At 41.5% G+C, this 13,724-nt stretch overlaps 1 protein-coding gene across 3 annotated transcripts in view; it reads right to left on the bottom strand.

The window, feature by feature from the left end:
* Positions 1 to 498, bottom strand: part of fut8 (fucosyltransferase 8) — a 632,584-nt gene extending 632,086 nt beyond the window's left edge. For all 3 annotated transcript variants that reach the window (XM_033026878.1, XM_033026881.1, XM_033026879.1), the window contains exon 1: positions 209 to 498. The gene's annotated coding sequence lies outside the window, so the exon portion shown is untranslated. The remainder of the gene's footprint in view (positions 1 to 208) is intronic.
* Between the last annotated feature and the right edge of the window lie 13,226 nt (positions 499 to 13,724).

Raw genomic sequence — 13,724 nt, 5'->3', positions numbered from 1 at the left:
CGGCGAGGACAGGCCGCTTGCAGGGAGCTCCCGCTCGGCTCGCCGTGCTGCTCTGCCTCGTCCCCCCCCACACACACACAAAGGCTCAGGGAGAAGGGGAGGGCAGGCAAGGAGGGAGAGCTGAGAGAGGGAGAGTGAAAGCTGAAGGAGAGGGAAGAACTAAGGGAGGGGAAATAGGGAGAAGGAGGGAGAGTGGATGGTTACAGACCTGTCGCTGGGAGGCTCCTGCTACGCTGCCGGGCTTCCCTCTGTCGCTTTCTGTTGTTGCTCCTTTGAAGGATGTTATTTTTTTCCCTTCTGTGTGTTGTGTGTGTGTGCGCGCCTCTCAAATAGTGGATCGCGTCAGGCAGTGAATTTGGCGGAAGCTGCAAGTCCCGATGTGGTTGGTGTGTGGGAAGAGGATGACTGAACAGCTGTGAGGCGGGGGGAGAGAGAGTGGCCGCCAACCGGCCGGCCTCACTGCTTCAGTGAGCGAGTGCGCTCAGCGCCGCCCGCCTCAGCCTCAGCCTCCCCACACCAGCGCGCATGTCTCTCCCCCTCTCCTCTCCCCGTCCACTTGGTGCGCACCAAGAGCCAGCTGAGCACTTGCACTCCAGCCTGCCCGAAATCCCCGTCCTGTCCTACGATTTTGTCATCGCTATTGATGTCCAGTGTGCCGTAAACATGGTCATCTATTATGCACTCCGTTCTTTTTTGTCAAAATCCAACCATGAGACGCGTTTGCAAGGATTCTTCACATTCTCTGCCGCTGCAAATGCTCGCATGGATTATGAGCCTGGGTGTATGTTTTTAACTACTGAAGTACACCACGAAGCACGTTTAAATCCTTCCCCCATTAGGCTGATGAAAATGATCCACGCTGATTGTGTTTTCCATGAATATATTAGTCGACAATATTGGAGCGCAGCAAGAATTCATAAAGAATGTTTTGCTGCAAATATATCTGTGGACCGAAGATGTACTGCAATATGTTGTCGAATTGCTCTTCTAGAGAACTGGCCACAGTTCTTAACAATGATAAACCGTTGCACGATTCCAGGTTCCAACACATCTGCGCACGTCTTCATTCATTTATATATTTCATCGGAAACATACTTATTGTTTTGAATGTTCATGGTTTAATTTTCACACTGCTTTAAATACTTTGACCATTTGCAAGGCATGGATAGATTTGAAAATTGCGTTAAAACTTCAACGAAGCAGTTCAAAAGAAGTTAAATCATTCTATTAATTTGCTGGGGTCCTTTCCAATAATTAATAATAATGTATTATCATAGTCAGGCAAAACTTGAATGATCAGAATACACCGTTATAAGGAATCAGAAGTTCCATCAATTCCCATAAACATCCTTTAATTGATTTAGTAGTAATGCATCTCCAATTATAGATAATGACCGTTATTTAGTGGATGAAATATTTGCAATTACATTGGGAGCAGGATAGGTATTTGCTTTCTAATTTACTGTAATGCATTTGCTTTCACATCCTTATGGATATTGCATGTGCTGAAGGCATCCTACAAGCCACATTTCCTTAATGTTGTTATTAAGATTTATTGGTGAAGAAACATTTGCTTTTTTTGTTTGAAAAGGAACACTAACAAATTGTCAGCAACTTATTGCTCAAACAATTTTTGCATATGTAATGGACATAGAACTGTGAAAGCAAATGCATAATAGTAAGCAAGACTGAACTTTTGAGCCTGATGATATCCCAGATACTTACCTATCTTAAAGTACAAAGATTGCGTTTATTCAGTCTGTAAGGAATACGTGGAAGTATTCTTGATTTATATGGATTGCTAATCAATTGCATTGTAACATCTGATCGTGCAACAAATTGTATATCAATATGAGTTGAACAAAATAAGAATGCAATAAACTTGTAACAGCATCTAAGCTTATTCAAATGCTTTTAATTGGGGTTATACCACTCTGCAGGAGTGGAATGGAAGCAGGGTTTAGGTTTAGGTTCTGGGTCAGCATTTTATATCAGCTGAGAATCAAAGCAAATTAAAAACAAGTAGCCTCTCTTTATTCTATTAGTCGATGCTCTGACAGACACTGAAACTGACTGGACTTTCTAATTTAAACATCGACTTGAAATATAAAACATATTGTGGAGAGGTTCCAATGATACTTCATGCTCTACATTTACAAACAGCAACAGAGTTATTGTGTGACCTCATTAAGATTTCAGGTTAAAGATGAACAGATAAGAATTCATTTTTAAAAGTGAACAATCATTTACCGGCAGTGGCTCTGCAAATTAAACATAAAGGTCTCAAAAAACAGTTTTGGAATGAGTGTTGCACTTATCGCTGACTACTTTCCTGTGCTTTTTTAAAAAAAATGGTGTATTAATTTCTATGCAAGCTGTAAACTTTTCATATTCACGATCTATTCTCCTCAACAGAATTCAGATTGATGAAATCAACCCAAAGACATATTGGCAAGAAGAAACAAATATCAGACTTCTTGCAGTGTAACATTTTAGAAAATATATGATTACCTTTTGGCAATGAAGTCACAAACATCCTGGATTAGGTTTGCATGAAAATGTAACAAACTTATTTGTCGCCACAACCGCACAATTGGGGAAATTGACTCATTGTGTTGCACGGATTTCTGATTGTATCAACATTATTAATAAACCACTGAATTATCTTATCATACAGCCTATAAAACAACTTCATAATACCATTGTCCGAATTATAATGGAAGGAATCATTTTAAGTCCCAGATGTTACAAAATAGCCAACCTCCAATTATAGTGTGAGGGAAATTCTTGTTGCATGTGCAGCTTACACAATTTTATCTGTACTTCCAAGTTCTTTAAGAGAACTATATCAAACCCTGCTTTGTTTTGGTTTCTTTCCTGTTTTCAGCCACTGCAATATTTTGTTTTTGTGCAAAATTAACATGTGGATGACAGACAAGTGTTTCCTGTATTTTCAACCCCCAGAACTTAGATTGATAATATTTGGCAATATGACAATTTTTACAAGCGTTGTTACATATTTCATGAATGACATTATTTTTGGTCTTTATTCTAATTTTAAAGTTAAGTTCGTGAAACCCAGTTTATGTAACCCTGTTAAAAGGGTAGACTGAATAAATTACTTACTCTTGTATCAATGATGAAAACAATTTGGACAACTATTGCCATAAGACCATAATACACAGGAGCAGAATTAGGCCATTCAGCCCATCGGATCTATTCCGCCATTCAATCATAGCTGATCTATTTTTCCCTCTTTGCCTTTTGATAGAAGCACTGGAATCATCTATTAGAGTTTTGTCATAGAAATGTAAATGGATACATTATAAGAAAATTGCAACCGCATGTGAACCTCCACAAGTATCACGATCACAAGAGCAATTACCCTCCATAAACTTGGTCATTCAAAAGTCTGCTGATTATCTTTGAACTTCCACATCCCTGTTCACCCATCATCCTTCGACCTACATTGGCTCACACTCTGTTAATGACTCGAATGATAACATTTTCATCCATATGTTCTATCTTTGCCGTCATCCTTTATTATCTCTTCAGATTCTGAAAGCTTAAACGCCTCAGGGATTTCTGCATTCCTCCAACTAGCTTCTCATGCCTTTCCGATTTATCTCGCATCTATCTAGAGTCTCGGTTCTGGAATTTATCCTATAAATCTTTCCAATTCTCTCCCCTCATTCTGTTTTATAACTCATGGTAAGTTTCTGGACTCAGGGGGCTGAAAATACTTTTTCCACATTGTTTCTCTAAAGTCTAAAGGCTAACGCTAGAAACGCTGACTTTGAGCAACCAGAAAACAGTCCTGCGCCTGGTTATCTGGGTGTATTTGATCGGACAAGGATTCGTGCATGTGACCGGGTGTCAGGGGTATTGCTGTATTAATAGAAGTTGGATAACTGCCTTCAGAAAATCTGTCCTTGTCAGTCTTATAACATTCATCTAAGACGAATAATTATGTCCCTGACAGAGCGCATCCTTGGTTAATGCAATCTACACACCGAGCTCGCTCTCAAAGAGGACAGCGTTCATTAAATATTAACCTCAGGGAAAAATCTTCATCACTTTCTGTCTTTTTTATTACAAGATTAAAAGCTGTATTTAATTAAAATGTACCTAAACACAGTTCATGCAGACTGTCCACATTTATATGCACTTGTGACATCTTGTGCAATCACAGTTTTAAAAATATTAACAACATTGTGAATGGGCTGTTATGCATTGCGTATGGGGGTTGCTCAATGTTCATCTTAGCTCTGAAACAAATGACAGGATGAACATCCTCCTCTTTTCTCAGGACACCAAGCATATTTTAGAATGGCTATTGCCTGGTTGCTTTGCGATTTAAGAGGTTCCTCCACAGGGGCGGCACAGTGCCCGAGCAATAGAGTTGCTGCCTCACAGCGCCAGAGAGACTCGGGTCGATCCTGACTACGGGTACTGTCTGTCCGGAGTTTGTATGACTGCGTGGGTTTTCCCCGAGTGTTCCAGTTTCCTCTCACACTCCAAAGACATACAGGTTTGTAGATTAATTGGCTTTGGTAAAGGTTGTAAATTGTCCCTCGTGTGTAGGATAGATTCAGATTCAGATTCAACTTTAATTGTCATTGTCAGTGTACAGTACAGAGACAATGGAATGCAGTGCTCGTGTACGGAGATTGCTGGTCGGCTCAGTGGGCCAAAAGGCCTGTTTCCGCGCTGTATCTCAAAACTAAACTAAACTAAGAATATCCTAAGGATATCTCATCCCTTCCAATTATGACATAGTGTGGTCCATCTGAGTGGGAAGTCCGAGGTCAATGTTGTGACCAGACTAGGTCTCTCCTTCAAACGAACAGGTAGAAAGTCAGCATTTTACAAACATCTGGTGTTTGTTAATTTGGGTTCTGGGCAAGCAACCTTGCTGTTCCTCATTTTGTCTGGAGAGTTGGGATGGTTGATTACAATGAGGCAGTACACCAGAGTCGCCACATTTCCAGCACCATCTTGCATCCAAGTTTCAAAGTTCTTCACAATATTGAGTCTTAACTTGGCCAGAAAGGCCCGTTGGCCTGACAGTAGTGCTGGGTTGGAGTTGCAGGCGTTGGCCTGGCAATGTTGTGAATGTTCTTCACTGCTGCTCCGCCACTCTATGCCGCTGCAGGCCACGACTGATCTACACGCTCAGTATCTTGGAGCAGCATGCGAACCAGGCTGCTGCACAACCTGCAAAAAATTGAGCCAGACACACTAGCCCACAAACATGCAATCCCTCACCTCACATGGCCACTGTTCCGATTCCATGCACCGGGACATCTCGTTGGAACACACAGAGCATCTCCGAGTGTGTGGGAGATGTGTCCCCAGCCCACTTGCTAGAACCGTTCTTCTCCATCCACCACCACTGCCGTCTTGAAGGTTTTCCTCATTAATGAACATTGTCACCTCCTCAAAAATTAACATTCTAGTTTGTAAGACATGACTTCCCCCTGTACAAAGCCATGCTGATTATCCCTATTATATGCAAATATGTCCTATCCGTCAGAAACTTCTTCAATCATTTCCTGGGCTAAATCCTGTCATGCCCTGGGATCTTATGTTCTTCAAAAGACCCAACATCTCCTCATTCTTACATAAACATGTCCAAGAATACCAGCATACCCCTGCCTGATCTTAATATCTCCAATTGGTTAATACCAATTTAAAGTACTCATTTAGCATCTTCATCTAGCTCTTCCATAAATTCCCTCCTTTTGTCCTTGAGTGGGTCTCCCAAGTTACCCCTTTATTATTAGTGTATGTGTCAAATGCCTTGGAATTTTCTTTTATCTTACTCACCAAGGGCATTTCATGGCTTTTTTTTTAGCCATCCTGACTCTCTTTCATTTCTTTCTTGCTTTCTTTATATTCCTCAAGGTCCCTGTACGATTTCAGCTTTGAAAACCCTACACATGCTTCCTTTCTCCCTTTGACTAAGTTTACAGTGTCTCTCGTCGATCAAGAGTCTCGAAGATTGCTCACCTTTTCTTTCTTCCTCACAGGAAAATGTTGGTGCTAAATTCTGACCAGCTGGCCTTTAAATGATCCATGCATGTCAGCTGTAGACTTCCCCAGTAACAGCCGCTCCCAATTTACTTTCCCCAGCTCCAGCTAATAATGTGGTGATTTAACGTTCACCCAGTTCGCACTTTCCTCTAAGATCCTGTCTTATCCTTATCCATAACTATTCATATCCGCATCCTTATCCATGAATATTACCTGCATTTCCCCATTCTCCACAGAGTGGAATGTACTGTATTTACTTCGCAGCAAGAAAAAATTATATCAAGATAAACTAATTAAATTAATTGCTTCTTGATGGCCACTCGAGTTTCGATACATTAAGAGAAAGGCAAAATAGTAGCTCAGTCACTGAGAGCGAATCCCAAGATTTGAGCTTATGTTTCAGAAACATAAAATTCACACCCAGTGGGGATTATATCCACTGTTCAGTTATTTAAATCATTTGAGAATAAAAGCTTTGTATTGTACCAGTAATGGAGGCCATGCAAGGACTCAATTGTTGTAAAGAAATTATCTACTTCACTGGTAGGACTGTCAGCGTAATATTTCAGAAATAATGGATAGCTTTCTTAAAGCTCCCTCTATTCCTCATGCTGGTGTTGTTGGTGGTAATAATTTTATTTGCATTCATTATATATTTTATCTCTGGGCTGTTTCAGTGGCATCTGCTCTCTATCCAAGGAACGTTTGGCAATCCTTGGATAGAGTTGATCTTTCTCTACTCACTCCCATCAAACGTTCCCAAGATAGTTACAGTTTAAGCAGGCCATAAACATTTTTCTCAAAACCTGCAAAGTACTCCAAGTAATAGGAATCACAATGTTTTATATTTAACCCATTGGCTTGAATGTAAGTGTATAGTTTTAAAGCCCCAGCTAAGAGTTTATTAGTTTAAAAACATATTCACATCGTTTATTTGTGCAAAAATATTTTAAATCTTTGCAATAATTTTTTTTGAAATTCCCACCAAGATTTTAATTCACTATGTATAAAGCATTGTTAAAGTGTTTTTGTGTATTTGGATATGTGTTCGTTACAAAATCTATTTTTTTAGTTCTTAGGTTCTTTTGGGTTTTTAACTGTTTAATTTGCTTTGAAGTTTTGAGTGTTTCTGACTTTTGGAAATGTCCGATGCTTGTTTGTGCTTTGCGGGGCTTTGGTTTCTTCACCATGAAGGACTTTTCTTGATTAACTCTGCGGGTCAGGCAGCATCTCTGAAGAAAAATTCAAAGGCCAGTCCTGGGCTTGTTTCTTGCCTCCCTGCCTGAGGTCATTTGTGGCTGGCCTCATTGTTTCCAGTCTTTTCTTGCCTCAAGTTGTTCATGCCCCCCTTCCCCCACCCCCTACTTCCAGTCTGAAGCAGGTTCCCAACAAGTAACGTCACCCATTCTTTTTCTTCAGAAATGCTCATATGAGGAATGATTGAAAAGACTAGGCTTGTATTCACTGGAGTTTAGAAGGATGAGGGGGATCTTATAGAAACATATAAAATTATAAATGGACTGGACAAGCTAGATGCAGGAAAAATCTTCCCTATGTTTGGCGAGTCCAGAACCAGGGGCCACAGTCTTAGAATAAAGGGGAGGTCATTTACGACTGAGGTGAGAAAAAACTTTTTCTCCCAGAGAGTTGTGAATTCATGGAATTTCCTGCCACAGAGGGCAGTGGAGGCCAAATCACTGGATGGATTTAAGAGTTAGATAGAGCTCTAGGGGCTAGTGGAGTCAAGGTATATGGGGAGAAGGCAGGCACGGGTTATTGATAGGGGACGATCAGCCATGATCACAATGAATGGCGGTGCTGGCTCGAAGGGCCGAATGGCCTCCTCCTGCACCTATTTTCTATGTGTCTATGCTGCCAAACCCATTGAGTTACTCCAGTGCTTTGAGTCTATCTTTGATATAAACCAGCATCTGCAGTTCTTTATTTCTACATTCTGATTTTTTTAATTGATGTTGGATGTTTGCTCCATAGTAAATGTGACAAGCATAAGATCGTGGCCATTACATTTGTTGAGGCTACATGATATCTGCTGCCTGAGAGTTACTCAGCTCAAAACTATCACTTGATCTCTATCAATCACCAATGCTCAATCAATACTGAGGATAGGAGAATAGGGCATCAGATCCTGATTTAGTATGAGACACCCAGTCTTTTGCTTAATTTTGAGACAACCTTTGTATTCTAAGTTAGACACAAAATGCTGGAGTAACACATCAGGATAGGCTCTGGTGAGAAGGAATGGGTGATGTTTCGGGTTGAGTTCTAATTTGTTTGCCAACATTATTCAGAAAATTATATCTGTTATCCTTACCTGTTGTGATCTGTACAGATGCTCCCCAACTTACATACGGGTTATGCCCCGTGCACTCTTGCGTCAGTCGGGTGTTCTGTGAATCAGAAACGGAGTGCTCCTATTTACTATTCAATGCGGAGACCACGTGGGACCTTCGAGGTGGAGGCCACGGGGAGCTCCAAGACAGAGATGATGTGGGAGCACTAAGGTGGAGAACACGGGGGAGCTCTGAGGGAGAGACTATGTGGGAGCTCTGAGGTGGAGACCACGAGGGAGCTCAGAGGCAAAGACCACGGGGGAGCTCGGAGATGGAGTCCAGGGGAACGTCAGTGGGCATAAATTATTACTTACATAATAATAATGGATGGGATTTATATAGCGCCTTTCTAATACTCAAGGCGCTTTACATCGCATTATTCATTCACTCCTCAGTCACACTCGGTGGTGGTAAGCTACTTCTGTAGCCACAGCTGCCCTGGGGCAGACTGACGGAAGCGTGGCTGCCATTCTGCGCCTACGGCCCCTCCGACCACCACCAATCACTCACACACATTGACACACAGGCAAAGGTGGGTGAAGTGTCTTGCCCAAGGACACAATGACAGTATGCACTCCAAGCGGGATTCGAACCGGCTACCTTCCGGTTGCCAGCCGAATACTTAGCCCATTGTGCCATAGGTGCAAGTTCACGTAAGTCGCCTATTACATATGGATCATCATCCTCTAGACTGGTCCAGCAAGACTCTCAGCAAAGAGTAGGCAGTAGGTTTTGGCCTTGTCATTGATATCTGCATGCTGTGTAACAGCAAATCAAAAAGGATCCCCATCACCACAGATTCCATCCTTCCTAGATTGTATAAGATATTTAATTCCTTGATCAATGGCCTTCACAAACCACCATTGCAAATCATCTCAGCATGGTCAACAGCACTTCACAATTCACTGCCTCTGCTCGGATGAGGGGGGCTGGTGCGTGAAGTTCTACTGCAACGCACAGATTTTTCAATCCTCTAGTTTCCCTCTCCCCTAACTTTCAGTCTGAAGAGGGGTCTCGACCCAAAATGTCATTTATGCCTTTTCTCCAGAGATGCTGCCTGGCCCGCTGAGTTACACCAGCATTTTGTGTCTGTCTTCAGTGTAAACCAACATCAGCAGTCCCTTCCTATACTAGTTGACAATTTCCACTGATTTTAAAATGTCATTGTGAATTTCTTTGGAATCAGTCTGCACCTATCTCCCCTTCAGTGGCAGGAGAGTCTACTGGTTGAACTTCAGGAAAGTGGTGGGAGAGGAGGATCTATGGGAGAGGATTGCAGGCTCATGCTGCAATCCCCAGGGCAGAGCTTTAATAATGTCTGAAATAAAAATAGATGGTAAAAACCTCGCATGAAAAAGTAAGATGACTGCCAAAATGACTGAGAGGCTGGGACTGGGAAATTAATAATGGTAAACAAAGAAATAGCAGAGAATTCAAATATTTTATTTATATCCAGCTGGTAGAGGATACGTAAAGCATTCCCATAATGGTTGAAAAATCGAGGTAGAAAATAAGAGAGCAACTTAACATGTTCACCTAAACGAAGAGTAGACTGGTTGATTGAGTGATCTAGCCCCAGTGGATGAGAATTTACACATTCAAAGATTATGAAGAAGGCAGGAGAGTGGGATGGAGAGGGAAAGATAGATCATGACTGAATGGCAGAGTAGACTTGATGGGCCGAATGGCCTAAATTTTCTCCTATGACATGAATATGAACATAAGTTAATGGCTTGCCTGAGCCCTGTGGTACCCAGAGCGGTGGCCTGGCATATCTGTGAGCTTCTAATGTCACATAGAAACATAGAAAATAGGTGCAGGAGTAGCCCATTCGGCCCTTCGAGCCAGTACCGCCATTCAATATGATCATCGTTGATCATCCAAAATCAGTACCCCGTTCCGGCGTCTTCCCAATTCCCTTGATTTATTCCCAACATCCAGTGAATTGGCAATCATTGCCTTCTTTGGCAGAGAATTCTACAGATTTACAACTCTCTGGGTGAAAAAGTGTTTCCTCATCTCAGCCCCAAATGGCCTACCCCTTATTCTTAAACTGTGACCCCTGGTTCTGGACTCCCCCAACATTGGGAACATTTTTCCTGCATCTACCCTGTCCAATCCTCGAAGAATTTTATATGTTTCTAGCAGATATCCGCTCATCCTTATAATTTCCAGTGAATACAAGCCCTGTTGACCGATTCTTTCATCATACTTCAGTCCCGCCACCCCATAAATTAGCCTGGTGAACCTACGCTGCACTCCCTCAATAGCAATAATGTCCTTCCTCAAATTAGGAGACCAAAATTGCACACAATACTGCAGGTGCAATCTCACCAGGGCCCTGTACAACTGCAACAGGACCTCCTTGCTCCTAAACTCAAATCCACTCGCAATGAAGGCCAACATGCCATTGGCTTTCTTCACTGCCTGCTGTACCTATATTCATTGGATGGATTTGCCTGATCTACGTTGAGGACTGGGACATTGACAGTTAGACATTCCATGATGGTTGAACCTTTTTTTAGAACCCACCTTTCTCAGATTGGAAATTTCATGGCCTACCATTTCCTTCTAAGAAAGATGGGCTTTATGCTCTACAGAGAGCCACATGTGAGACTGAAGTGTAACTCCACTATATTCCTGGACTCTGCATCCAAGATTTCTGACACATCAGAAAACAAACACAGCATTTCACTGCGCATGCCCATCAGCTTTGTACACCGCCCCATCCAAGTATGTTCACAACTCATGTGAACTCACCCTCTGGCGATGATGCAACTGCACTGCCTTTACTTTACAGCACGGAAACAGGCCCTTCGGCCCACCGAATCAGTTCTGACCAGCGATCACTCTGTACACTAACCTACACACACTAGGGACAATTTTACAATTTTACCAAAGCCAATTAACCTACAAACCTGTACATCTTTGGAATGTGGGAGAAAACTGGAGCATTTGGAGAAAACCTACGTGGTCACAGGGAGTATGTACAAACTTCGTACAGGCAGCACCCATAGTCAGGATCAAACACGGGTCTCAGGCATTATAGGCAACAACTCTACCTTTGCGCCAACGTGCCACCTTTTCCTCTCGCCCTGGCTGTATCTCCATTTAGATCCAGTATGTGACTGCATGCAGATTCTACCTCACCCATAAGCTAGCCATTACAATACGAGTGCTGTCAGCTTCTCCGAATGGGGGAGAGACCACTCTTTGTCCTTCACTTACTGCTCCTGCAACAACACCCAGCTAGGTCAGGGTTCTAAAAGGAGTGAAACTCAGGGAAAGCCTAACGTGAGGTTGAGTAAGACATGTAGGACACGCATGATTTGTAAATCAGCAGTGATTAGAGTCATAGAGTCTCACAGCGTGGAAACAAGCCCTTCAGCCCAACTTACCCGCAGCGACTGACACTAGCCCTATCTGCCTACGTTTGGCCCATATCCTAAACCTGTCCTATCTGTCTAAATGTTTCTTAAACATTGAGATAATACCTGCTTCAACTACCTCCTCCGGCAGTTCGTTCCATACACCCACCACCCCTTGTGTGAAAAAGTTGCCCCTCAGGTTCCTATAAAATCTTTCCCCCCTCACCTTAAACCTATGTCCTCTGGTTCTCGATTCCCTTAGTTAGAGCAAAACACAGTGAGTTTACCGGATCTATTCCTCTCATGAGAAGAAAGATAAATTGGATATGCGATGGATAATGGATTGGCTTTACATTCTCTTCATCACCACCACAAGCAACATATTCTGTGTTCACAGTGCCATTGTTGGCCAGAACTCTGTTTTTGGAAGTTTAGCTTCAGAGATGAAGTATAAGTCAATGAAGTGAATAAGGATTAGTTTGGAAATTTTCAAATAAAATTGTATGAAATGTTTGATAAATCATTTCTATCAATAATATTTTTGGTGAATGAGTGTCATTATTTGCTGTTTCTTATTGTTGTGATATGAGGAATAGTTTTATGCATCATTTATCTTTTTCTTCTGTTTGTTTTGTTCTTTCATTGAGCATGAGCCATAAACATAGCAGAATAGGAAATACAGCCCCAGATTGATCTCCAATGCCTTGCGTTCTTACCATGTGCAGTAATGTTTTATGACGCAACTTATCGAATGCCTTTCTAGAAATCTGAATAATATATGTTCTAGTTCACCTTTAACTATCCTGTTCATTGCATTCTCAAAGATCTCCAATAAACTTACAAACATTCACTCAGTCCATCAAATACCTCATCTCTGACTCTTCTTGAATTGGGACATTAAACTTGCAGTTTTCCAATCTTCTGAATTTGCAAGATCTCATCCACTGTCTCCACAGCCACCGCTTTTATGACCATAAAATACTACCCATCGGGGGCCAAATCACTCATTAGACTTCTGATTATGATAAGTTCCTCCCTTGATTTTCCAACTATTATGGGAATGCTTTATGTTATTCTACCAGGAGGATAGAAATAAAAACATATTCAAATTCTCCCCTATTTCTTTATTTTCCATTATTAATTTCCCACTCAACTGCTCTGGAACCAACATTATTTTTAGCAGTTATTTCCCTTTTCTATTCATGTAGAAGCTATTGCCATCTATTTTTTTTGTTGTTGCCTCACTCTCAATCTCTATTCTCCCTGTATATTTTTTTGTCATCTTTTGTTGGTTTTCGAAAGCTCCACAATCTACTTCTCAACCAATAATCCGCAGATTGTATTCTGTTTATTTCAATTTGATGTCATGTTGAATGTCCTTAGGTAACTAAGGGATGGATAATCTTCTAAGGTTTTAAATCTCAAAGGAACATATCCTTCATGAAATTGAAGGATAACATAATTGATGGATTATGAAATATCTGCTTAAATATCAATATAAATAAACTTCCATTTTACCTTTTAATCTACCTTCTCAGTTTAGCCAACTCTGTCTTCATACCTCTATCAATGCCTTTATTCAAGTTTAAGAAATGAGGTTCAAATCAAAATGTTTCTCATAATGTTAAGTTTAATAATATCATGATCACTCTTTTCCAGAGTACTTTTTACCATGAGATCAATAAATTCTTCTCATTGCATTTGATCTGGTCTGAAATTAACTATTCTCTACCTGGTGTTGTTGATTCCAGATCCAATACTCTCTCCGTAGTCTGGTTCAGTAAACCACTGAGTCGAACAGTGAATTCCAAACCCTTCTCTATTTGTATTCAGCACCGCGGGGCCGGCCTCAGATCCACTCACTTGAGCCCTCAGCAGCCTCGTGTGAACAGAAGAGAAGGAAAGACAACCGACAATGCCTTTACAAATTATTCACCGTTTTATACCCCTATACAGTAGCGGGAAAACT

The sequence above is a fragment of the Amblyraja radiata genome, chromosome 9 (genome assembly GCF_010909765.2).
Source record: "Amblyraja radiata isolate CabotCenter1 chromosome 9, sAmbRad1.1.pri, whole genome shotgun sequence".
NCBI classification, from domain to species: domain Eukaryota; kingdom Metazoa; phylum Chordata; class Chondrichthyes; order Rajiformes; family Rajidae; genus Amblyraja; species Amblyraja radiata.
Note: the sequence above shows the minus strand (reverse complement) of the source record. Positions and strands in the feature narration are given on the sequence as shown.